Source organism: Melospiza georgiana, chromosome 19 (assembly GCF_028018845.1).
Source record: "Melospiza georgiana isolate bMelGeo1 chromosome 19, bMelGeo1.pri, whole genome shotgun sequence".
NCBI classification, from domain to species: domain Eukaryota; kingdom Metazoa; phylum Chordata; class Aves; order Passeriformes; family Passerellidae; genus Melospiza; species Melospiza georgiana.
The window spans coordinates 1,986,690-2,011,177 of record NC_080448.1 but is presented as its reverse complement, the minus strand read 5'-3'; the positions used below and the strand labels follow the sequence as shown (position 1 = coordinate 2,011,177).

At 53.6% G+C, this 24,488-nt stretch overlaps 1 pseudogene; it reads right to left on the bottom strand.

The window, feature by feature from the left end:
• Positions 1 to 463: 463 nt before the first annotated feature.
• LOC131091665 (Fc receptor-like A) lies at positions 464 to 22,155 on the bottom strand (annotated as a pseudogene).
• Between the last annotated feature and the right edge of the window lie 2,333 nt (positions 22,156 to 24,488).

Below are 24,488 nucleotides of genomic sequence, written 5' to 3'. Positions count from 1 at the left end.
TCTGTCTCTCCCTGGTCCAGACCTTCATCACTCGTCTAGGAAGGGTTAATGTTCTGTGAAGTTTTCATTGTCCCAGAAGGGTTAAAAACTCCTCCAAGCGGCTGGACTCCTGGCTGCACACCCCCCCATCTCCTCAGCCGGGCTGCCTGCTGCCAGCACATATTTACTAAATTTCAAGGTAACGGCCACAAACGCAGGCTGCACTCTCTCTCTGTCTGTTTCCAAGGTGGGGGGGGGGGGGGGGGACAGGCTGCCCATTGCTTCCCGGCATTTCTTTACTTCTTCCTTCCACCCTTGGCGGGGGGCCAGGCCTACCTCTCCCGGGCCGGGCCGCATGGCTTTTCTCCTCCCCCTGCCCAGCCAGCAACTGGGCCGGGGGAGAGACCCAACTCCTTCCCGCCGGAAATCCAAAGAGGGCTCTGAAGGAAAAGAGCCCTGCTTTTAACTCCTTGGGTTTGTGGTCTCAAGAGGCGGATCCAATGCCCCACTGGTCAAACCAGGTGCTCATCTTAAAATACGAACACCCATTGGTGACCACAGCAAAAACAACATATCCCAGATGTCCCATTTCCAGTCAAACCATGAAAAAAATTAAGAAGAAAATGGGAATACATCAGTTTCTTTATTTACCAAACGCACCCAAATCTGTCCTATGCAGGGATTTGCTTGAAAATTTAGAAGCCACAGTTCCAGTTAGAAAAAGAAAGACAAGTGAGCGGTTTTAGCAGTAGGACTGACAATTGACACCAGACCAACAAACAAGAATAACTAGTTAGAGCAAGTATTGAATCAGGTGTACCCGAGACTATGGGATACTGATAGCCCAGGAAAATCAAAACGAGCAGACCCTATGAAAATTGAGCTAGAGACAAGAGTTAGGACAGTAGTCAGAAAGCAATACCCTTGAAGATTAGAAGCTAGGAAAGGAATAGAGCCAACAATCAATAAATTCCTGACATCAGGACTATTGGAAGTGTGGGAGTCAAAATTGAATACTGCTAGATTAGCAATAAAGAAAACTAATGGAACTCAGAGACTAGTGCCAGATTTCCAGGCAATTAATGGTTTATACTGTACTGGCTTACTGGCTAAACTTGGAGATGATTTTATCTGGTGCAGGGAAGGTCCATGGGCAGGTGCAGTCGAGAGCCGTTCCCTCTTGGTCTGAGAGACCAGCTCCCCCAGCCCACCTTGCTCCCAGGCCCGGAGGGTGTAATGTGCGCTCGACCGGCAGCCGAAGGAGGGCTCTTGACACCGTGTCTGATCCAACAGGGTTTATTGAAGGTAGGTCAGAGGGTGCAGGTTGGGTGAGGGTGAGAAGAGGGACAGGAAGAGGCAGGAGCACAAGCACTGTAACATGACACATAAGGCACCTGCAAGCTGCTGGGGAAACCTCAAGTCTGCTCAGTGAGCCACATGTGCCCTCAGCATTGGGACAGCCACCTTTCCCTCAGTGAGCTTCACATCCCAGGGTCAGCAAATCAAGAGGCACCAGGCATGCTATAGGTGACTCAGAGCGAGTGCAGTGGGTCATGGTGGCCAGGGGCCAGAAGCAGGCAGAAAGCCAACGGGGCTTGGGAAAAGGTTCTGCTCTGCTTACAGTGTGGGCTGAGAGCTGGGAGAGCTCCGTTTCCCCCTTGAGATGTTGGAGACGGGGCCTTTCACCCTCCTGATAGGGCTGCCCCTGGCTGCAGGCAGCCAGAGGAGTACGACGACACAAGGCCGAGAGCAGCAAAGCAAAGAGCCAGCCGTGCACAGGGAGGTGGCCCAGTGCAAAGCCAGCGTGGCACCCTGAAGGTGCCCGCTGCACTCTCATGTGTGCCTGGCCTGGGCAGGACAGGAATGTCCATGGTCCAGGAGGGCCTTTCTGTGGCCCCTGTGGGCTCAAAGCTGCTGCTCTTCTGGCTCAATGGGGCCTAAAGCCACAGAGCTCGGCCTCCCCCACAGCAAGAGGAACAAGACTTGGATATCAGGAAGTGCAGCTCAATGCCTAAGGCTGAGGGTTGGGGGGCTCCAGTCTGGAGCACAGGGAGGGCACCCCCCCAGCACCACAACAGCTGGCCTCACAGCCCTGAAAGGCCAGGTCCAGGGTTCCACACCTGATTCCAGGGCGTCCCTCCAGCCGGCCACCGACCTGGAAGCGCCAGAGCAGACGGCTGTCAGGATCAAGGCGGCTGCCAGGGGGCTGCTTATGGCCTCTGACAGCCCAGAGCTTGCTCAGGGCTTAGCAGTGCCTCAGCCCCTCAGGGTTTCCCCCAGCCTGGCCAAGCTTTCCGGCAGCAGCACCGCAGCCCCATAGCAGCTCCAGAGGAGCCCCATCCAGAGGCACCTGGGAGCCCTCAGCACCGCAGCCAGCAGCTGATAGGCAGAAGGACACGGATGGCCCTTCCCACCCAGCACAGGGCTTGTGCTCATTGCCAGGCACCGCTCTAGCAGGAATCCCCGAACTTTCCCAGGACCCTAAAATGATCCCAAACATCTCTGTACAGCCCTCCGGAAGCTCTCCGAGCCCTCCGGGACGTCCCAGTGCCATCCCACTTTTCCTCAAAGCCCACTCTGGATGGCCCTGGAGCAGAACCAAGACCCTCTATATTCTCCTATAGGATGCCCAGCCAAGGTCACTGTGGGCTCAGTTTCCCCCAGCTCAGGGGACCTGGGTACTGCCAATCTCTTTCCCCACTCTGAGGGCTTCTCCTCAGTCCAGGACCCCCATTCCCCCCATTGTCACCCACCCTGTGGTGCCACCAGTGACAGCCCCTGATGACAGCCACGAGCAGGAGCAGGAACAGGAGGGTCCTGCCGACATTCACAGCCACAGCTGGGGACAGAGGGGACACACCCTGGGGGTCCTGAACATCCCGGCGACCCTGCGTGATGCCACCTGTGACCCAGGGTGAGCCAGGTGTCACCTACAGGACCAGCTCTGGGCTGAGTGCCTTGAACACACAGTGCCCGTCCTGTCCCAGTTGGTTGGTGGCCACGCATTTGTAGGTGCCTGAATATCTCACATCAATGTCCCCAAGCTCCAGGAGGGGACCCCGAGCCACCTCCTGCCTGTTGTGCAGCCAGTTGACAAGTGCTGAGCCCACCTGCTCTGAGCAGCGCAGGGTCACTGCATCACCTGCATGCACCTTGTGTGACAGGGGACCAGGGGTGATGGTGGCATTTGCCACGGGCACTGCAGGGAGAGAGACAGGGCTGAGGGCACTGAGCAAGGTGGAATACGGGTGCTGTGGTTGGAGTCACCCCCAGCCAGAGGGTCCCACTCTCCCAGGACGGTGACATTCAGGAGGACACTCAGCCACGCTGTCCTGGCATCACTACTGGCTGCTGTCCTTGTCCCTGACGTGGCGCAGCTCCAGGTGGGGGCCAGTGCCTGGCACTGCCCCTGAGCCCTCCTGGTGCCAGGAGGACAGAGGACCTGTCCCAGCAGCCACCGCACAACTCAGCACCAGGTGGTCCTCTGGTCCTCGAGTGCCATCTCTGCCCCTTTGTGGCTGCGCCCACTGGGGGACCCCTGAGTGTGGGACCTCTGCAGGAGGGGGGGGACACCAGGGGACAGTGAGGGACCTGGCGGGGGGGGGGGGGTGTCAGGGAGGGGCAGAGGAACCCCAGTGAGGGCGAGGGGGCGCAGGGATGAGGGGTATGGAAAGGAACCCTAAGGAAGGATGGGGGGTTCAGGGAGAGGACACTTGGAGAGGAAGAGGGGGGACTTCAGGAAGGGGTTGGTGTGGGGCACTGGGGGGGTGTTGCTATAGAGCGTGACAGAGCAGAAAACAACACAACTCCATCAGAAGGATGTAAAAGAGAGATTTATTATAGTTTTTTTATAGTTTTTCAAGATATTTACATTGACTTAAAAGACACATTCAGTGCCCGTGGGTCGTAAAAGAGAAACAAAGTTCTCAGTAGGTGTACAAGGAACCACGTCATTCTGTGAGCCAGCTAGAGTCTGTATCTTTTAACTTTCTCTCCTTCATCATGTCTCCGTGGTGACAGCCTCCGTGTCTTCCTCTGGAGAGATACGGGGCTTTCCTTATCTTTAGGAAGCCTTTACTGGCTCACAAGAACAGCACAAAATGCCTTTCCTACAATTCCCCCTTTTTGTCTTTCACCCACAAACACAACTGCTAAGGACTTTTGCAGGGTCCTTGCAATAATCCAAGCAGACAGAGGATCCACTCTTCATTCACTTACAGATAACCAACTTCTGCCAACTCCACAACACACACCCTCACAATCCTAACATTCATATACAAACAAGGCCCATGAAAACAGATCTTCAAATACCATTACATACCTCACAATTTTCAAATGACACGTTTGTAGCAGAATGACACCTTCACCTCTAATCAAATAACTTTCTCCCACACAGAATCAGAGACCAAGTCATCTTCCTAGTCACCACTTAGAACCAAGTAGCATCCACTTAACTTTACAACTGGTTGCTGCTCTCATAACCAACCTAGTTGCTCGAAGTATGGACTTCAGCTACTAATTCAACCCTTATGCAAAGGCAACATTTCTCCCTGAGGTACATCAAATTCCCTTATTTTTGGAACTGTGTGTGCCCTGCAAAAGGAAATGGTACAAGACACATTTCTCAGTACTACCGACCTCTCTATAAGAGAATTCAAAAAGAAGCAAAAGTAACATCCATTACCTTAAATTTTTGATTTTCAGGGTAAGCCTATAACTCCCTTTACTCTGTCTTGAATTACCATCTTTCCCATACATTCCTTGAGGGTCCATGATTCCATCCGCCTAATAATCAACGCAATTACCTACTCATTTTGCTTCCGCTGTAGAACTACCCATCCTGTCCTTTTCTTTGTGCTCCAAATAAGGTTTAATGAAATGGACAGAGACACAAAGAGGTCCATTTTCTCTTAAAATGCATGCATATCCTCTTCCCCATGTTACTAATTCCACTGGGCCAGTCCACCTTTCTGTGATTAAGTCTTTTACCCATACCTTAATACCTTTCTTAAAGCTTGGCTGTTTTGAATTCAAAGATGGAAAATGATAGAATATAGGAGACACATGTAAGGCAGGTAAAGGATGCAGAAAGTTTAAGACATAAATGGCTTTGTCTAATCTCACTTGAAGCGATTCCCTTTGCATTCCCCATTTTTGTTTTTGTACCTAGCACTTCAACACACCATGATCACGTCCAATAATTGCTTGGCCTGTTGAGGCACGAGGAGTAGCAGTGGAATGATCAACACCCCAGGCACAAAAAACCACCTGGAATTTCTTTGAAACATATGCCGGGCCGTTATCCATCTTTACATGTGATGGAATGCCTAAGATGGAAAAGGTGTGGCAAAAATGATGAATAACATCCCGAGCTGTTTCACCTGCCAACGCTGAGGCAACCATGGGGAGAAAAGGTGTCAATTGTAACATGAATATATTTTGACAGCCAAATTCAGGCATTTTTGTAACATCTGTTTGCCATTCTTGCAAAGGGAGTAAGCCTCTAGGATTAGTACCGTAATATTGTGAAACATGAGATGTATGACGATGAGGGCAAGAAGAAATAATTGACTTTACTTCACTATGTGATAATTTAAATTGCTGCCATGGTGCCTGAGCATCCTGATGAAAAAATTGGTGAGATAGAACAGCTTGCTATAACACATTAGGCACCATTTTTAATGCTGAGGCAGCCACAAGCGAATCCACATAGGTGTTACCTTCAACAAAGAATCCAGGTAGCGATGTATGGCTACAAATATGCATAATAAAATAAGAATGCCTTTGATTATGAATAACAGTCCACAATTTCAACAACATAACAAATAATGGTTTCTCCTTTACATTATACAACACAACTTGGTCCAACTGTATTACTAAATTAGCATCATGAACAGAATCAGTAACTATATTTACGGAACTAGGAAATAAGGTAAAGGCTAAGAGTATGGCACAAAGTTCAATTAATTGAGGAGACCCTTGTTGAACCACTACTTCATATTCCTAGTGGTCATCTTTCTTCCAGGCTACAGCAGCTTTTCCAGTTCTTCCTGATCCATCTGTAAAAACTGTCACAGCTTCCCCTGGCACAGAAGAGCAAAGTTGTTTCCTCTGAAGAGGAATCCTCTTAGTGAAATTCAAAATAGGATGAGAAGGTGTGCTGGTTTGACCAGGAAATGGGAATTCTGGGATGCTGTAGTCAAACCAATGGGTGCTCAAATTTTAATATTGGCACCTTATGTAGCCAGTGAGGTTTGGACACACCTCTGAGAACACACAGGAGTTAAAAACCAGAGCTGCGGCCCTGGGAAGCTCTCTTGAGACTTCGAGGGAAAGAAGTCAGATCTCCCTCCCCCGTCCAGCTGCTGCTGCTGGGCGGGGGAGGGGCAGCCATGTGGTAGGCCTGGGCCTGGACAGAGATGGGAGGTGAGGAGGCCCTTGAGGATGGAAGGGTGGAGGAGCAGCAAGAGACATCAGGCAACCACCCGCCCTCCCCAGGAGAGAGAGAGGGAGAGCTGGCATCTGAATTTGATAGCAGCTGGCCCAGCAGGTGAAGGGGGGGGAGTGCGGCGAGAAGGTGCCTGGCAGGGCAGGGTGGGAGTTCCGGAGCTCTAAGACAAGCAGAGACTGAAATTTTTAACCCTTTTCTTGCATGATTGAAACCTTGCAAATGCTGATCCTCCTGAAGCTGAATGAGAGGAGAGATAAGAGATGAGATAAGCAGGGATTAGCCACGAAGAAAATAGAGAAGACTCTTGAGTGAGGGGAGAGATGATAGAGTAGCCTTTTGGCTGGACTTTTCTTGTGTAGCCATAGACTGAACCATTTTTTTTCCTGTGACATAGAGACTGCATTTAGGGGGAGGCAGTGCCTCAGAACCAGGAGGGTTCAGTGTGGGTACCCCTCAGCCCCAGCGGGTGAAAAAACTAGAGGAGACAGATGTCCTGAAGGAAAGACTGTGCCTTTTTTAGAGTGAAACAAGGCATCCTTGAAAGACAACCCTAGAAGCAGCTCTGGTCCATGCGCAGTAGTGAAAGCACTAAGCATAGAAGGAAGGTGTCACGATAGCAAAGAACTTTCTGAGCAGTGCTGAGTGACGTAGAAGCACACAAAGTTTCAACGTGTTTCCAGGAGAAGCCTATAGTGCAAGAAGGACTCCTCTCCTCTTGATGAACTGAAGATTGAGTATTCTAAAGAGTGGTGCTAGACTGAGAGTTAGTGATTTAGGATAATGTATTGCATTGAGAAATTTGGTGGGGGGGAGGAGGAAAATGCTTTTGTAAGGTTTTCATTTTCCTTGTATTTTTTTTTCTTCCTTGCTTGTAGTTTAGTTAATAAAGTTTTCTTTATTTCTAAGCAAGAGTCTGCTTTGCTTATTCCTGATCACATCTCACAGCAGACACCAGAGAGAAGGTATTCTCATAGAGGCACTAGCATTGTGTCAGAGCCCAACCATGACAGAAGGTAAATGATATACTATTTGACCTGTAAAGGAAGATAAAGCAGATTGTAGCTCATGATTGTTTTGAAAACACCACTCAAAATACCATTGTTGTACTTGTATGACCATAGTTACAGGATCACGGCCTAAGGTGTCATGGTAGCATCTGCGACCTTTGATACTGATGTCTGCAAAAAGCTTATACAGACCTGGAGCTGTTTTTCAGGACCTGAAAGATAAAAATATCCACTCCAAAATATGCAATTTTCTTCCCTTTTATCATTCTGTTGACACAACAATCTGCATGATATTTCATCATCTCTGAAAATAAAGAATTGCACACCAACAGAAACATCTATCCTTGTAACAAATCCAGATGTCAAGGCCAATTCAACTTCTACAGCCTTTTTTGCTGCAGTGGTCAAATGTCTCTCATCGGTAGAGGAAGTTATCCCTGATAGTAGGTCATACAAAGGTTGTAGTTGGTGATTAGTTATCCCCAAGTATGGCCTAAGCCAACCTATTGCACCAACCAATCTCTGCACATCAGCAGAGGCTTTAATTTCAATGTCCAATTTTACAGGTTGAGACAGAATTTGTCTATTGGCGATTATCAACCCCAAATATTTCCAAGGCATCTGTCTTTGAACTTTCTCTGGGGCGATAACCAAACCAACTAGAGTGTGCATATTGTCCAGCAGTTTGAGGGCATTGGGTCTTCACATGCCCTGATTCTTCACAAGCAGAACATCTGGGTGAGGACTTCATGACTTTTGCCAAAGAAGCCTTTTTTTGCACAACCGAACAAACCTTTGAGCAAGCAACTACAAGATCAGACAGCGAGGAATCTCCTGGTAAAGAATCAATAATTCCCCTGCAATCATCGTTTGCATTTTCCCATGCTAGCTGTCTGCATAAAACTTACCTCAACTTATCATCTTCTACTTGCTTCTCAAGGGCTGCAGCAACCCTCTCCAAAAACTGCAGAAAAAGTTCCTTCACCCATTGCTGGATGGTTATCTACCTTGGTTTAGGAGCTGCCATCTCCATTGTTTTAACTAAGGCACTCATACCCAGCTGCCGGGCCTGTGCCAGAACCAGGGGGTCCCATCTTGCCTGCAAATCCAGGTTAGAGAATGGTCCATTGCCCAGCAAGGCATCAACTCCCACAAGCATGACATGGATCCTGCTGAGGTAACTGCATATTGTCCAATGCTACTCTTTCAACCATGTGTTTCCAGGTAGCTTGAGACATTGAAACACACCATACTGCACTGGCTGAAACAGAATCCTAGCAAGGAGAACAATAAGATGCGAGTACATCAGCATTTAGAACATGAATCACTTGCATCACCTGCGAAGAGTTAACACCATACTGATCTACTTTTGACTGAAAGTCCTGTACAACCCTCCATGCAAAAACCTGATGACTATCTTGTTGTCCTGAGTTAGGAGCAGCTTTGAAAAGAGGAAAAGCCACAAGCCCACCAGAAGCAGCAGCAGCCATCTCCATCCTTTTAGGTGGACCTTTTTTCTCTAACAAATTCCAATCTCCCACTTCAGCTGCTTTCATTCTCACAAGCTCCCAAAACTGCAAAGGGTGTCAAGGAGTCACAGCCCCCCTGCAGGGAGGCAGAGTCCAAAAAACAGCTGGCCTGGATCTGCTACGAGGTCTAACAGATTCTTGCATCTTTTTAGGTGTACTCAAAACTGGCAGTTCTTCATCAGAACTATCACTAGATGAAGAAGGACACAATGTTAAGGATCGCATTTGTTCAACCAGTTCAGGAGGGAGGAGGGGAGAAGATGGCTCAACAGGGGATTGAGCAGAGGCAGACGACTTGAAGGAGGGCAGAGAAGGGGTGGATGGCTCAGGGGAAAGTGAGGAGGGGGAGGGAGCAGCTGATGCACAGGAGGGAGAGGGGGGAGCAGATGGCCCAGGGAGAGACAAAAGGGCCAATGACCCAGCCTGTTTTTCACTTCACTTTTTCTGTAGCTTCATTTTTGCTAACTGCTGTGCAAGTATAAGATACTTTGGTTTAGTACTCAGTTCAACTAACTGCTGAGCAGGCGAACTATGCAGAGATTTAACGTCGTCTTTTGGAGATAAATACCGAAGAACACTCTTAGCCTGCCATTTGATTCTCACCATAGCAAACCCTGGGGAACCCTCCACAGCAGCTGCAGCAGCCTCCTTAGGGGGAGATTCATCAACAGGCTCAGCCTCATCTTCCTCCTGTTCCTCTACTTCAGTTTCTTGCTCCAATTCCTGCTCCTCTAGTTCCTCCCCTCTATCTTGTTCTGCTTTCCATTCCTTCAATGCCTCATACAACAGTCTCCAGGAAATAGCCAAATCGACAACCATCTTATCCCCCTTAGATATCACTTCCCATAGTCTCTTCCAAACCTTTTTCCATGCCCTGACACTGAAGGCATTGTCGGCATCAGCTCCAAAGTCCCGTGATTTACACCATATCAGTAAGCTAAGAAGAGCATAATCAGAAGCTTGAACATTTTTCCTCTTGAATAAAGTTTTCCACGTGGACGAAACAGTCTTTTCCTCCTTTGATAAATTATGTCCCATTATTTTTTGTATATAATCACACACCTTGAATCAGATGTCTGAATTAGGTGTGGACCTCCGCAGCATCCTTGCTGCCTTCACTCATTTTTAGGGTACCCTTCAACTTTTTTCTTGCTTTGTTCTTTCTGTTTTTTACAGTCCAGTTGCAATCACAGCGGGCGGGCAGCAGATGTCGCTATAGAGTGCGACACAGCGCAAAACACCACAACTCCATCAGAAGGGTGTAAAAGAGAGATTTATTATAACAACATGTTGCTTTTATAGTTATTCAATATATTTACATTTACTTAAGAGACACGTTCACTGCCCGTTGGTCATAAGAAAGAAACAAAGTTCTCAGTAGGTGAACAAGGAGCCATGTCAATTCTGTGAGCCAGTTAGCGTCTGTCTCTTCTAACACTGGCACCTGCAGCACTGGGGTGGCTGTGAGACAGGAGGGTCTCGATGGCAAAAGAAGGAACCAGGGGTCCCCCATTGCAATAGAGTGCTCTTGTCACATTGGGATGCACTGGTGTGTGCAGGGGATGCTCCAGTGATGCTCTGGGATGTCCCCGTGTGCAGGGAATAGGCTCTGGTCACACAAGGGGTGTGAGCCATGAAGCTGAGCTCACCCAGAGCTCTCGGGGTTCCTGCTGTTGTCAGGGTATGGGCACAAAGAGCTCTCACCATTTACAATGTGCATGGAGGGGCTGAGCCCACTGCCGGTTGTGTCACACATGTAGGTGCCACTCTAGCTGATGAGACAGGGCTCGTGTCCTTCTGGCCACAAGAGCTGCCCATTCCTGTACCAGGTGGTGCCACCAGGTGGCCCCAAGCCCTGGCAGGTCAGTGTCACTTGGTCACACAGCACCGCCAACCTCTGGGGGGGCTGCACGAGGATCTGGGTGGTCTGGGCACCTGTGGGTGACAGGGGACACCAGCCTGCCAGGGCCATTGCAGGGCCAGGGACAGTGGGGTGGGGCCATGGCATCTCCCGAGTACTCACCAGCGAGGCTGGGGGTCTGGGCTGGAAGGGAGAAGGGACAGGGCTGGGTGGGGGTGGCACTGCAGGAAGAGGACCACACGGGGGACAAGGTGTGGTTGCTGTCCCCAAACTGTCCCCTTTGGCACACTGGTTCTCATGAGAAAGTGCTCAGGAATGGTCCCCAACAGGTCTGATGAGGCTGGGGACATGTCTGTGCCCCAGCTGCCCACAGCCACATCTGTTGGGAATGGTTTCCCTGGGGATGGGGACCCAGTGTGGCCACCCTGGGTGGAGGAAGGAAGTGGTTCTCGGGGCTTTAGCTGGTCAGAGTGACCCTGAGAAATGTTAGAAAGTCTCTTTTCCCAGCCCAGTGCTCAAAGAAGGAGTTAGAGCTCTTCAGTTCTCGGTCTCAAAGTTGTTTGTTGTTCCTTATCTATAAAATTCTTTCTCCTGTCCAGCTGAGATCTGCTGAGCAAGACAGACTGAGGCATTCTGCCTGCCCCCAGGGTGGTGTTATCTTTTTATATTAAAAACTACATGTACAATATTTACAATTACTTTCCAATACCTATCACCTATGTCATGCAGTGAGCTTCTACTCTAAACCAATCTAAAAGTGCCACCATCACAGCAGAAGATGGAGGCCAAGAAGAAGAAGGAGAAAGGCTGGACACACCCAGATGCCTCCATCTTGCCTTCTGAACCCCCATTCCAAAAACCCTAAAAAATTTATTTTTCCACCCATGACCAACTAATTAATATTCTACTTATACTTTTGTGGCTTGCAGATCTTCATATAAGGTTGGTAACTTTTGCCATGGGTCATAATCAAAACCACCAGCATCTGGGGCTCTGTGCCAAGGTCTCTGAGCTCCCTATCTGTAGTCCTGGCCATCCAGGCCAGCCAGAGGGATGTCCTGAATTCCAACAGCGGTGACACCACAGACACCTGGTGATAGCATGGGTCATCCCCACCAGCCTCATGACACCTGTCCCCATGGCCATGTGCCCATGGCCCTGTGGCCATGATGTTAGCGTTCAAAAACACATAATCACGGAGCGATTATATGCGGTGCTTTTTAATAAGAGCTCTGGGAATCGGGGTATATTCAACCCAAATCTGACTCCGACCATACATCCGAAATGATCATGTTTTATACTCTATTGTTACATAACTTTCATGTTAATTATTAAACTTATATTGTTCTATTGTATACATAAATTTAGCCCCTCTCTGAATTTCCAACATAGTTTCTCACTATTCTTCTTATGGTTATATAATAATTACATTTAATTACTAAACAATCATCACATCTAACAATTATATAATTTATCATACTGCTTACGCAGGTGCAGTTGATCTGGGAAAGCACAAAGCCTAACATTTTAGATTCTATCTTTAACTTTTTCCAGGGTTCCACTATCAATGATTCCATTCTGATGGTAGCAGTCTACATGGCCCACCTGAATGGCGCAGGTCCATCTGTCCCTGTCCCCACAGGCGCCCCAGCTCCAAGGTGCCTGTGGCCATATCCTTGTCACCACATCCCCTTCTCTCCACTCCTCTCCCTACATCCCATTCCCACATACCAGCTGCCATATTCTGGTCCCCTGTTCCTGTCCCCACAGCCACTCCACAACTCTGGTCACACTGGGCTCCATGCCCATGCACTGGTCCCCTGGCCTTGGGGACCTCAGGGGACCCTGCAGCCCCCCTGTGCCCCCTCCCCACCGGTCTCTGCCTCACCAGGGCCCATCTCTGGGGCATCAGGCCCATGCCCAGGGCACTCATCCACAGGAGCAGCACCACCTTCCCAGCCATCCCAGTATCCCCAGCCATCCAGGCTGGCTGTCATTCACTGCCAGGGCCACCTGTCCCCTGGGTGGTGGCTCTTTGGCTAAGGGAGAAGGAAGCGAGCTCACATCTCACCCCCATGTGTTGGTGGCACGTTGTGGGGGCAGGGTGGGCACAGGGTGTTCCCAGGACTGGGGCAATCAGGGAATGTAGGGAGTGAAGGATGGGTGTACCAGGGAAAGGGTTAACCCAGGAATGGGGTCCTGGGAGGGATGTCCTGAGGGAATGAGGGTTCAGAGAATGGGGATCCTGAAGAGGGGGACCAAGGAGATTGGGGTGCCTAGGAATGGGGGTCTCCATGGGTGGGAGGCCCAGGAATGGCGTTCCCAGGGACTTTGAGTCACAGGATGGGGGTGCCAGTTGGGCTGGGGCCTGTGGGAGTTGTGGTCCTGGGGGAATGGAATGGGGACCCATGGGATGGGATGAAGGGAAGGTGGATCCTGGGCCATGGAGACACTGAGGAATGGCAGTCATGGGATGGGGTTCCCAGGGGAGGAGGACCCTAAAGAATTGGGGTCCCATGGTTGGGTTCCCAGTGGAATGGGGGTCCCAGAGATGAGCAATGGCTAGGTGGGCATGGGGGTCACAGTTCCTTCACTGGGTGCCTCAAATTTGGGGGACACTCAGGGTCCAGCGCAGGCCCATGGGGTGCTTGTGGCTGGGGGTGATGTGCACCACAAGAGGCTTCCAGAAGGTTCCAGAAGATTCCAGGTCTCTGCTGTGGGTGATGCAGGTGCCCAGCTGTGCCCCCCACAATGCTTTCACTTCATCTTTTCTGCAACAGAAGGAAGAGGCCGTTTGTGCTTAGGGTCAGAGGAGCAGGGTGGTTCTGTTCTGGGGGGGCACATCCAGGAAGTTCCTTTCTTATTGGGGTCTCTGTTCTGGGGTGACATGTTCTCAGGGGAACCTGTCCCAGGGGTGACACATTCTAGCAGGGGGTGTCACTGTCCCAGGGGTGGGACATCCTGTGAACCCTTTTCCTGGGGTGGGGCTCTGCCCACCCCCACTCCTTGCTGGGACATAGTGACCTCTGGGGTGCTGCAGCTTGGGATGTGGCCTGTCCCCTCTACAACCACCCTTAACGGCCCCACCCAGTTTGGGAGCCCTCAATCCCCCTTTTAGATTTTTAGGTGCAACCCATCCCCCCATCCCACAGCCCTCCAAACCTTTCCAAGTGTGAGAAGCCCCCACAGTGGTGACAGTGGGGGGGTGTCAGCTGAGGAGGGCACAGACCTCCTGAGACCTCCCAGCAACCACCCCATCCCTCAGAGTCTCAGCACTGGGAGCCAGATGAAACACTCATGACCCCACTGAATGTGTCCCCCTCGGTCCACAACCCCAAGGACCATCCTCCCCTCCCCTGCTCAGCACTGGGATGCAAAACTGCAGATTTTTTCCCCCTGGAAAAGTGGCTGACTTGGCCCCAAGATTGCTGCTACAGGGCTGAGATACTGTCGAAGTCTGGAGCTATTTGAGCCTACCCCCTTGTGAGAGTCTGTCCGAATTTTCCCTCATCTGCCTCACGATCGTCATTGGGGCGACCACTGAAGAGAAGAACACCCCCCTGTCTAGAATATCTGGCTCTGAAGGAGAAAAGTCACACGCCAAAGGCCCTGAGACCTGAAAGCTCAGTGTTAAGCTATTGTTTTCACAGGTGTGTTTGCTGTATGCTAAGAAGGGGGCACCATGCCCCGTTTGCAACAATGGCTTTGGAAGCTGTCCCAGCTCTCAGCCTGGCTGGACTTCTCCTGAGTTTCAGATGGTCTCTCTCACAGAAGACCCTCACCTGTTTTACGACCACTGTGACAGACAGACTGAGATGTAAGAAGCCTCTCCATCAAGGACTGAGACATGAAACTCCTAAAAGGCCCCTGTGTTCCTTCCAAGGACTGGGACTGAAACCCCCAACCCAGGGGGAGGAGTGTGGGGGGAGGCAAGCTGACCAAAGCAAGATGTTTGCCTGCAGATTGTGACCACTGGACCACTAACACAATGGTTCTTGCCTGGTGCCTAGCTTGGACTCTGTGTACCCCCCTTTCTATTCTTCCCCCCCGAGGCCTTTGTTTCGGTTGTGAAATTTATTCTCCCTTCCCCCAACAAAAAAGACTATAATTGGGGTGCAATTCAGCTGTGCCTTTGAGATCTCCCCAGCGTAACAGGCGGACCCTCAACTGGACTGGACCAAAGGACCTCATCTATGCATTGGTAGCTATATCCCCCCTTTTTTTCTCTCTCTCCTCTCTCTTTCTCTATCTTTTTCTCTCCCTTAATCCGTCTATCGCATTGTTACTGTGGTTATTTCAATAAAACTGCATTTGTTTTGAGTATCACTGCAAACCCCCTTGTACCGTGTTGGTTTTTGCACCCTGAGATCACTTCTACGAACCATCAGGTCATCTGTTCACAAGGATGGATTCTGACATCCCTGCCTTTCCTGCTCCCCATAATTCCCCCCATAGGATTTCTGTCCTGGGGCTTGGGATGATTTGGATTACTTGGGTTTTGGGAGAAATTCTGTTCCAGACTTCTCCATTCTTGCTCATCCTCTGCAGGATCTGACCGGGCAAGCGCAGTTTGGGAATGGAGAACCAGGCAGGAAAGGGATCCCAAACTCCTGCTCCTTGAAGCCAGTGGCCATCCAAGGATGGGACCCAGCCATGGCCCAGCCCCACTGCACAGGGATGGCCATTGCCCAGCCCTGCTCTGGCCAGCCCCAGGGGGCAGCCATCACCCTTCACCTCCTTGGTCTTTGATTCTGGCAGCTTTAGAGCTGCTGCAGAGGTGAGAATTCTGTGGGTGGAAAAAGGCCTGCCTGTGGTTTGCTCAGCTCTGCAAGAAGCACAAACCCCATGGGGAGCCCAAGCAGTGGCTCTGTGAGGGCCTTTGGTGGTTTTCAGAGCAGGGCTGGCTGGAAACTCCTCCCTGTAGGGGCAGCTGTGTGGGAACAAGTCCGGAAATGCAGCAATTTAGTCCCTGTCCCAAAGGGACTGAGAGAGCCCCTGCCCTACTGCAAGTGTCACAACAATCTGCTCCAAAACCTGACTGGGTCCTCCTTCTGGAACAAAACCTGCAGCTTCTGGAACCACATGGAAACAATGTTTGTGTTCTGGCTCGGCTGTCAGACAAGAGGGAAAAGTGTAGAAATATTGAGCAGTGGCTCTGCCCTGTGGCTGTGCTGGGGCTATGGGGAGTGAGCCTGTCTGAATTCCAGGTGTCCCCAAAGCTGCTCCATCCCTGCCCTCCTCACCTGCACAGGGCACAGGGAATAGACAGGACTGCTCCATACCTGCCGCACACCTTCCAGGGTACCCCTCCACTTCCTGGAGCTGTGGGGGCCTTACCCTGGCAATGCTCGGTCCCGACACATCGCGACAGTGGCTTTGGACACGCTGTCACAGTCGGTTTGGACACTCCGTGACCGTCCTGGCACTCGCAGCGCGATGGCAGCTGGGCCCCTTCCCGGTGCTCCGGGACCACCATTGTGGTCCCTCCTTTCCTCAGACCCCACCGCAGGGTCTCTGCTCCCCCCTGTCCCAGGGTCTCCCCTCCGCCGTTTCGCTCCCTCCGTGCTCGGGGCTCCCCAGTGGGGTCCTGGTCCCTCCATCCCGGCCCCTCCCACCCGCTGCCCCCCGGCCCCTCTGGCCGTGCCCCCCGACAGCCCCGGGGCCGGCACCGGCAGAGGCTGCCGAGCTCCTGCAGGATGAGACGTTCCTGGGATAGCGCCGGCCGAGCGGGGCCTGGCTCCCTCATGCTGTCCTTGCCCGCAGCACTCGGGCTCAGGCAGAGCCAGGCTGCTCCTTTGGGATGTGCCGACTGCTCCTGAAGTGCTGCCCTTTGTTGGGAACGAGCCCAGGAGCACCTGAATCACCCCGGGACCTCCTGTGAGGCTGTGCCTGAGCCCTGAGGGGTTTGGGAGCCCGATGGGTGTCACTGCTCTGTCCCAAATTCTGAGTGGAGCAGGAATGGCAAGCGGTGCCCCAACATGGTCCAGCCCCGTGGCCCTCTCCTAAACACCCTGCAGAATTCCCGGCACTCCTGCTCCATCTGAATGTCCAGGTGCTGTTCCCATGGGCCCCCTGCTCCAGCTGTTCCCGCCTCAGCTGCTGCTCCAGTTTGGCCTTCCGGGCCGGCCAGTGGGAGCAGCGGCCACATGGCACAGGCACAGAATAATCTCCAGCACCAGCAAAAACCTTCCAGGCAGCCAAAAAAGCTTCTTGTGGGCAGAGCTGGCAGCATCTGACCCCCAAATTGTGTCCAGTGCTGCCTTGTGTAGTCCAAAATCCCCAGGAGAGGCAGCAGAGCCTTGTGTTTGTGAACAGGGATGCTTTAGGTGCATGGCTGAACTTTAGCAACCCCGGCCCTAATTACAACGCCTCCTTAAGGTTCTGCAGCTCGCAGAGCAGCACAGGGACATTGGCCCAAACAGCTCCAGTTTTTCCCCATTTTTCCCTCCCAAGGCACTGCTCCCAGTCAGGGCTGTCCCTGTGCTCCAGCTGCTGCTGCAGAGCCCTCAAGGCTGTCACTCTGCTTTCCTCCTCCTCCCCCTGTGGCTTGTGTCCGGACCAGCGGTGTCCCAGGGAGAGCAGGAATTCCAAACGTGCTCTGGAGCCCCCTGAGGAGCCCTGGCAGAGTCAGCACAGAGCACCAGTTTTCCTCAACATGCTTGGGCAATTAAACAATCCCAGAGCATCTGTGCCAGAGCTGAAGGAGGAAAAGGGAATGAAAAGCTGAAGGTTTGCAGGAATTGTGGTGTAAAGCCATCAGAGGTGCTGCTGTGGACCTGAGACCTGTCTGGATTAAGCCGTGGCCTTCCTTCCATTCGAGATCATGGAGAGCAGTCACGGGTGTGGCGCGGGGTGTGTGCCCGGCCCTGGGACGCTGCTACACTGCCACTGGGCACTGGGATCCAACCTGCTGCCTTGGCGGCTTCTGCCCGCTGCCGGTGGTGGTGCCGGGACCGATTGGTGCCCGTGAGTTTGCAAAAGGAGCGATTTTCCCTCCTCCCTCCCGTCTGAGGCCGCCATGGCCCCTGAGGGGATGGAGCTGGACCGGGGCGCCCCCTGCTGGCCGGGAGTGCTCATTTCAGCGCCCCCTGCTGGCCGCGGTTATAACTGCCGCAAAAACTAACAGCCTAGCAGGAGAGAAAGTTGTGGGTTTGTGTTGTTTGTTCTGTTCTGCTTTATAAGTTTCCTAGTAAAGAGCTGTTATTCCTTTTCCTACACTTTTGTCTGGAAGAATCTTTATTTTTGAAATTAAAAAACAATTTAGACATAGGTCTTCTTTCCCTTCCAGCAACGTTCCCACTTTCTTTGACAGATATTTCTCATTTAAATGAGTTGCCAACTCCTGGGTTCCAGTGTGGATGGGACAGACACCCCAAGAGGAGACAAGGTCAGGGACTTGGCCAGCTCATGCTCTTTCTTTTAAGCCAGTTGGCCCAACAAGGGCCCTCTATCCAGGTGGCACTTCTGGTCACACAGCCACTCAGGAGCTGGCTTTGGCAGAACGTCAGGCTGGCAGACTGATGGACAGCTGGGGCCCTACCTCACCAAAAGCAAGGCCTGACCCATCCCTGCCACACGCAGCTGTTCCAAAATGTCTCCAGACATCAAACTTGTCCTCTCTCTGACACCCCACCCTGTGCCATGGCCTGAACATGACTGCCCTGGAAAAGGGGAAGGCTCTGGAACCTCCACTGGGCCTTTGTGACATCATTGTGGGGGGAACACGGCAGAGGAGGGGTTTGGGACTGGGGAAAAGAGAATCCAGAGCCTCCTGAAGGCTGCTTTGGCCTTCAGAGCAAGGAAGGTCCAGGGCCCTGCCAGGTTCCTCTGGTGGAGGAAACGTGCTGAGGGAAATGTCTAGGGTTTGTTCCTTTTTGGTGGCTTTCCCTGGAAATTGTTCCTTCTGTGACAATTCAGACTCTGAATCTTGTTGCTGTTGCTGTTGCTTTTATTCTCTCTTGTTGACCCCCAGTGCCCTCCAGTTAACCCCAGTGTCACAGCACATTCCCGTAGATGTCACCGGGTTTCCGTGGTCGCCCCTAGGGTCCCTGCAGCTCCGCGCAGGTCACCTGGGGATCCTGGAGGGTGGTGGCACGGGGTACACTGCAAGAGACATGGGCTGTGGGATCTGGGTTGGGTGACACTTGTGGGTGACGTGTCCCCCCTGCGTGTGTCCCCCCTGTACTCACCCCCTGCCCTCTTGGTGACCACGACGTGGGTGTACAGAACCTCCCCCTCCTCTGGGGGGGCCGGGGCATCCGGAGAAGCACTGAGGGAACAAAGGGGATGTGTGGGAGGGAATGGGAGGTTTTGGGAGTTGGGCTGAAAAGGGAGAGTTTGGCTTGAGCCTCCCACTCACCTTTCCTGCTGCTTCCTGGCAGCTGCAAACAAAAGAGGGGAGGAATGACTGTGGGGTCCCAGGGACCTGAACCCTCTCAGAATTCTTGAAACCCCTCGGGACTGCCAAGCATCCCTGAAGCCCCCCAGAACTCATGAACCTCCCCAGTGCCTCTTACAAACTCAGCCTCAAAACCCAAAGCCCAGCAGGGACAGAGACCCCCCAAACACTCAGAAGGCCCCTGAAAGAACCCACAACATCCCTGCAGGACACTCCAGCACGTCTCCAAACCCTTCAGGACACCCAGACAAGGACACAGTTCTGGGGCTGTGGGTACTGCCCTATTGCTACCCAACTCTAGGAACCTCTACTGCTCCCTGGGACCCCCGTCCCCCCATTGTCACCCACACAAACGGTGCCACCGGTGCCAGGCCACAATGACACACACGAGCAGGAGCAGGAACAGAAGGGCCCCACCGACCCCTGCGGCCACTGCAACAAACAGAGGGGGACACATCAGGGTCACCCATCACCCCAGGGGTCCTGCACTCCCTGGTGACCCTGTGTGAACCCACCTGTGTCCCTATGTGTTCCTTTGTCCCACGGTGTCACCTCCAGGGCCTGCTCGGGGCTGAGTGCCTGGAACACGCGGTGCCCATCCTGTCCCAGCTGGTTGGTGGCCACGCACTGGTAGGTGCCCGAATGTCCTACATCAATGTCCCTGAGCTCCAGGAGGGGACCCTGAGCCACCTCCTGCCCGTTGTGCAGCCAGGTGAAGGTGACAGGGGCTGAGCCCACCTGCACTGAACAGTGCAGGGTCACATTGTCACCTGCACGCACCTGGTGTGCCAGGGGACCGGGTGTGATGGTGGTATTGGCCACAGGCACTGCGAGGGCAGAGACTTGGATGAAGCCATAGGGAGGGGCTGGCAGCCAGTGTTGGGGGATAGAGACAGGGGGGTGGGTGTGGTGAGGGATTTTGGTGATGGGATCACAAGACGGAGGGGCGAAGGGACAAGGGCAGAGATGGAAGTACCCAAGAAAGGTGTCAGGGGGACATGGAGATGCTCAACCAGGGGACCCAAGCAGGCTGTGGGTGCTCCCCGTGCCCATCCCTGCACTCACTGCACACTGTGACGTGGACCCAGGCACTGCTCTTCCACACGGCCCTACCCTCAGAGCGCACCTGGCAGCTGTAATTCCCCGAGTGGGAGACCCCCACGGTGGGCACCAGCAGCTGTAAGGACCCCTACGGACCCCCCACCACCTGCCCATCCTGGTAGAACACGTGCAGGAGGGGCCTCAGGGCCGCAGGGGGCTGGGGGTGCTGAGGCAGCTGAGAGTCAGGGGGTACCCTCCAGCGCCAGCACCGAGAAGAGCTCAGGGAAGGAGAGGGGAGGGGAGGACTGTGACTCTGAGTGCAGTGGGAAGGGGCTTTGGGATGTGAGGAGATGAGAGTTCCAGCCGTGAGGGTGCTCACCATGCACTGTCACTGTCACTGCTGCTGACCGAGACATAAAGGACCTCACCAAGCCCTTGCAGCTGTAGCTGCCGCTGTGGTTCAGCTGCAGACGGGACAGGGACAGCTCAGTCCCATTGACGGGCCCCCTCAGATCCTTCTCGTCCTGGTAAAATCGCACCTCGGTGACCGTGTTGTTCAACCAGCTCCGGCAGCGCAGCGTCACCGTGTCCCCCTCCAGCAGTGGTTGTGCTGGCACCTGCAGCACCAGATCATCTGTGGGACCGGAGGGTCCCATCTCACTGAGAGGCTCAAGACTGCTCTGAGGTGGGTGCCCCTGGCACCAGGGACATCTGGGTGCGCTGGGATGAACTGGGATGCACTGGGATGTCCAGGTGTCCTGGGGACAGGCTCTTTTCCTCAGAGTCATGGGGTGTGAGGCCACCCACCGACTGGAGCCGACCCAGACTTGTCAGGGGCCACGTGAATTATTAAAGATACCCCCTCACCATTTGAGACTGTCACCGGGGGGCTGCGGCCGGTGGCAGGTCTGTCACATGTGTAGGTGCCGCTCTCAGTGACAGTGAAGCGGTCATGTCCCTCCTGCCACCAGTGCTGCCCATCCTTGTACCAGGTGGTGCCACCGGTGGTCCCCGAGCCCTGGCAGGTCAGTGTCACCCGGTCCCACAGCACCGCCGGCCTCCAGGGGGGATCCACCAGGAGCTGGGTGGTCTGGGCACCTGCAGGTGACAGGGGACACCAGTCTGCCAGGGCCAGTGTGGGGTTGAGGACAGCGAGGTGGGGTCATGGCATCCCCTGAGGACTCACCAGCAAGGCCGAGGGTCTGGGCTGGAAGGGAGAAGGAACAGGGCTCAGTGGGGGTGGCACTGCAGAGACAGCAGCACGGGAGCACGGGTTGTGAGGCTGTCCCCAAATTGTCTCCATATGGACAGCAGTTCTTTTGAGAAAGTGTGTCTGGGTGGTCTCCAAAAGATTTGGAGAGGCAGAGAGAGACACATCTGTCACAGCCACCTTGGGAACATGTGGCACAGACACCTTGGGAACGGGGACACCAAGGCCACCCTGGAATGAGGGAGAACTTGGGGACTCTGTGGACACCCTGGGCACAAGGACACTATGGACACAGCCCATGCTGGCCCAGGTCACACCCACCAGCTCATGATCCCATCCCCATGGCCACATTCTCACCGTTCTTGTCCCCTTCTGTCCGTGTATCCCAATTGCCTTGTCACTCTCCCCAGAGCTACCTGAGCCCAAAGGTGCCAGTCCCCACATTCCTGTCCCCACATCCCCATCCCCAAATACTTGCCCCCTCTTCCTGTCCCCAAAGCCACCCTACATCCCCAGTCCCACCCAGGTCCAGTGTGGGTAACATGGACTGACTCTGTTGGCATTGGGTCCTCAGGGGACCCCACAGCCCCCCTGTGCCCCCTCCCCTCCCCATCCCCAGGGTGTCAGGCCCGTTCCCAGGGCACTCACCCCACAGGAGCAGTGCCACCTTCCCGGCCATCCCAGTGTCCCCAGCCATGTGCACTGGCTGTCACTCGCTGCTGTGGCCACCGCTCCCCTGGCTGGCGGCTCTTTGGATGAAGGGGAAGGAAGCGAGGTCACATCCGTCCCCACGTGTAGGTGGCCTTTGGTGGGGGCAGGGTGGCCACAAGCTGGGCACAGGAAGGGGATGAGAGTAGGTGGGACAAAGTGGGACATGGGGTTCACAGGAAGGGAGGGCTAGGTGGGTTTGGGGAGCCAGGGATGGGTATGCAGGAGAATGGGGTTCCTGAGGAGGTGGAGTCATGGGTCTGGGGGTGCCAAGGGTGGGGGGACTCAGGGTTGGGAGTCCCAGGGGAGCGTCAGTTCCAGGGATTTGGGGTCATGGTCTGAGGATGCTGGAGGAATGAGGGGTTCTCATGGGAAGGGGGGTTCTGGGAGAATCAAGGTCCTGGTGGAAGGGGGATTTCAGGGGATAGAATTAACAGGAGAGGGTTCCTTGAGAATGGGGAGCTGGGCAATGGAGATCCTAGGGAATGGCAGTACTGAGATGGGGGTCTCAGGGATGAGGGGACATTAGGAATGGGGGCCCCATGGTTAGGTTCCCTGGGGAATGGGGGTGTCAGGGATGGGCAGTGGCTGGATGGGAACAGGGGTCTCAGCTCCTTCCCTGGATGCCTCAGATTTTGGGGTGACCCAGGGCCCAGAGCTGCCCCCCTTGGGGTGCTCATTTCCTTAGCAGGCATCACATGAGGGTCCTGCGTAGCTCTGCTTTTGTGCCCTCTCCTGCTCTGGATTTTCGTCTTTTTATTTCTCTTTATTCCTTATTTTCCTCACTTTTTTGCCAGGTCCCCTCACCTCCAGTTTCTGGCTCAGCAGTCCCGGGGAGCACCTGAGCTGGGGAGACTGAGGGAAGAGGAAAAATGGGGAACAGGAGGTGCAGGGAAGGGTGAGGAGGCTGTGGGGGATGGAGATGTTGGGCTGTGCCCCTTCAACAATTTCACTCAAAGGGAGCCGAATTGTTGTTGTCTTTGCAGTAGTTCTTGGGCTCTCTCAGTCTCTTGGGGAGAGAAAAAAGGATCGATTGCTGCATTTCTGGACTGGTTCCCCCAGAGCTGCCCTTGTAGGGGCAGTTTTCAGCCAGCCCTGCTCTGAAAACCATCAAAGGCCCTCACAGAGCCACTGCTTGGGCTTTCTTTGGGGTTTGTGCTTCTTGCAGGGCTGAGCAAACCACAGGCAGGCCTTTTCCGCCACAGAATTCTCACCTCTGCAGCAGCTCAAAAGCTGCCAGAATCAAAGCCAAGGGGGCAGGGGGGACCCTCAGGTGCTGGCTGCCACCTGGGGCTGGGCAGAGCAGGGCTGGGCAATGGCCATCCCTGTGCAGTGGGGCTGGGCCATGGCTGGGCCCCAGCCTTGCATTGACAGGGGTCCCCAGGATGTGCCACCCCTGGGACAGGCACCCGGCCAGGAATGTGCAGGGACATTTCCAGAACTGTCGCCCCCAGGGACAGGTCCCCCCATGCCAGGATGTGTCACCCCCTGGGACGGGATACCCCTACGACAGGAGCCCCTGGATGTGCCACTCCAGGACTGAACCTCCCCCTTTGCAACCTTTGCCACTCAGCACAAACAACCTCTTCCTTCTTGTCCAGGAAAAAGAAAGTGAAATTGTTGAGTTGGCAAAGCTGAACACCTCCATCTCCCACAGCCTCCCCACCATTCCCTGCACCCCTCAATCCCCATTTTCCTCCTCCCCTGGGTGCCCCCAACCCCTTCCCTGCTCAAGTGCTCCCCAGGATTGCTGAGCCAGGAACTGGTATTGGGGCTACATGGCACAAAATTGAAGAAAATAAGGAAAAAAGAGAAATAAAGAGAGGAAAAAGTCCAGGGCAGGAGAGGGCACAGAAGCAGAGCTACCCAGGACCTCCATGTGATGCCTACCCAGGAAATGAGCAACCCAGGCAGGCAGTGCTGGGCCCTGGGTCACCCAAAATCTGAGGCATCCAGGGAAGGAGCTGGGACCCCTGGGCCCCCCCAGCCACTGCCCATCCCTGGCTTTTCCATTCCCATGAGACTCCAACCATGGGACCCTATTTCCTTCTGTCCCCCCTTCCCTGGGACTCCCTACCTTTCACTGCAATTTCTCAGAACCTTCATTTCCAAGGTATCCCATCCCAGTAATTCCAGAGCCGTGGACCCCCCACTCCCTTGGGGACCTCGATTTCCCCAGGGCCCCATTCTCACAGGGCCCCCCCTCACCCCAGGCACCCCCATCCTTTGCCACCACCCCATGATCAGAAATCCCTGGAGGCCAAGTTGTTCATGGACCCTCATCCCCAGATATGAGTCTACCTA